This window comes from Enhydra lutris, unplaced genomic scaffold, assembly GCF_002288905.1.
Source record: "Enhydra lutris kenyoni isolate GAN:26980312 unplaced genomic scaffold, ASM228890v2 scaffoldscaffold82, whole genome shotgun sequence".
In the NCBI taxonomy this organism is placed as follows: domain Eukaryota; kingdom Metazoa; phylum Chordata; class Mammalia; order Carnivora; family Mustelidae; genus Enhydra; species Enhydra lutris.
The window spans coordinates 1695211-1697570 of NW_019154166.1; positions in this window are offsets into that span (position 1 = coordinate 1695211).

Sequence of the window (2360 nt, forward strand, 5' to 3'; positions counted from 1 at the left end):
TGGCAAACAGCATGGAGGTTCCTCAAAAAGTTGAAAATAGAGCTGCCCTACAACCCAGCCATCGCACTACTGGGTATTTACCCTAAAGTTACAAATGTAGTGATCCGAAGGGGCACGTGCACCCCAATGTTTACAGCAGCAATGTCTACAATAGCCAAACTGTGGAAAGAACCCAGATGGCCATCAACAGATGAGTGGATAAAGAAGACGTGGTATACACACACACACACACACACACACACACACACACACACACAGTGGAATACTATGCAGCCATCAAAAGAAATGAAATCTTGCCAGTTGCGACGATGTGGATGGAACTAGAGGGCATTATGCTGATCGAAATAAGTCAGTCAGAGAAAGACAATTATCGTATGATCTCCCTGATATGAGGAAGTTGAGAGGTAACGTGGGGGGCTTGGGGGATAGGAAAGGAATAAATGAAACAAGATGGGATCGGGAGGGAGACAAACCGTAAGAGACTCTTAATCTCACAAAACAAACTGAGGGTTGCTGGGGGGAGGGGGTTCGGGAGACCGTGGTGGGGTTATGGACATTGGGGAGGGCATGTGCTATGGTGAAGTGTGTAAACCTGGCAATTCACAGACCTGTACCCCTGGGGCTAATAATACGTTATATGTTAATTTAAAAATATACTAGTTTTAAAAAACTAATAAGGCATGCCTGGGTGGCTGAGATGGTGGAGCATCTGACTCTTGATTTCTGCTCATATCGTGATCTCTGGGTCCATGTGACTGAGCCACGCTCAGCATGGAGCCTTCTAGAGATTCCCCCCTCCCCTCTGCCCCTCCTGCCCCACCCCACCTAGTTTAATAGTTTAATCTCTCTAAGTAACAAAGCAAAACAAAACAAAAAACAACTAATAGCTTAAAACTGCCACAGACGCACAAAAACAAAATGGTTCACAAAACATTCTCCTTTTTTTTTTTTTTAAGATTTTATTTATTTATTTGACAGAGATCACAAGCAGGCAGAGAGGCAGGCAGAGAGAGAGGAGGAAGCAGGCTCCCTGCTGAGCAGAGAGCCCGATTCCGATTCCGGGGCTCCATCCCAGGACCCTGAGGTCATGACCTGAGCCAAAGGCAGAGGCTTTAATCCACTGAGCCCCCCAGGTGCCCCTGTCCTTTTGTTTTATGACGTGTTGTTATCATCAATCAGTCTTTTCCTATTCAACTTCAATGGCCAACGACACAAACAGTTCTGAGACCACCACGGTGAAGACCGCGGTGGCGGGTACCGGGGTTAATATCCATTTAGCCTATGAGCTTTCCCCGCAGACGTGGTGACCTTGCCAGCCCCAGCTGCCTTCTTGTCCACTGCTTTGGTGACACCCACAGCAAGCATCTCTCGCATCTCTCGCATCTCTCGTGTCACCAACAGCAAAACAACCCAGAGGAGGTTAGTCAGAGAAGCTCTCAACACACATGGGCTTGCCAGGAGCCATATCAATCACGGCAACATCAGCAGATTTCGAGAATTGGGACCATCTTCCAGCTTTTTTTCCAGAACGATCATCAGTCTCCTCCTTCAGCTCCCCAAACTCGTCAACAACGTGGGCCGCGTGACCATCAGCACGGCTGCTGGTGCATCTCCCGCACTGATGGGCCGGGACCGTTCGGGATAATCCCCTGAGCCATGAAGCCAGCTGCTTCCACGGGTGGGTCACTTTTGCTGTCACCAGCCACATTGCCATGACAAACATCTTTGACGGATACGCTCTTGGCATTGAAGCCCACATTGTACCCAGGAAGAGCCTCACTCAAAACTTCATGGTGTGTTAATGAATAATAATAATAATAATAATAATGAAGCAGCAGAGAGATAAATTGAGAAAACAATCCCATTTACAATTGCATCAAAAGTAATAAAATACCTAGGAATAAACTTAACCAAGGAGGTGAAAGACCTGTACTCTGAAAACTATAAAACAGTGATAGAAGAAATTCAAGACAATACAAAGAAATGGAGGAACATCCCATGCTCATGGATCGGAAGAACAAATACTGTTAAAACGTCCGTACTACCCAAAGTTATCTGCAGATGTAATGCAATCCCTATCCGCATGCCACCAACATTTTTCACAGAACTAGAACGAACAATTCTAAAATCCATATAGAACCATAGAAGACCCTGAATAACCAAGGCAATCTTGAAAAAGCAAAGTGGGGCGCCTGGGTGGCTCAGTGCGTAAAGCCTCTGCCTTTGGCTCAGGTCATGATCTCAGGGTCCTGGAATCAAGCCCAGCATCAGGCTCTCTGCTCAGCAGGGAACGTGCTTCCCCACCTCTCTCTGCCTGCCTCTCTGCCTACTTGTGCTCTCTCTCTCTCTGTGTCAAATAA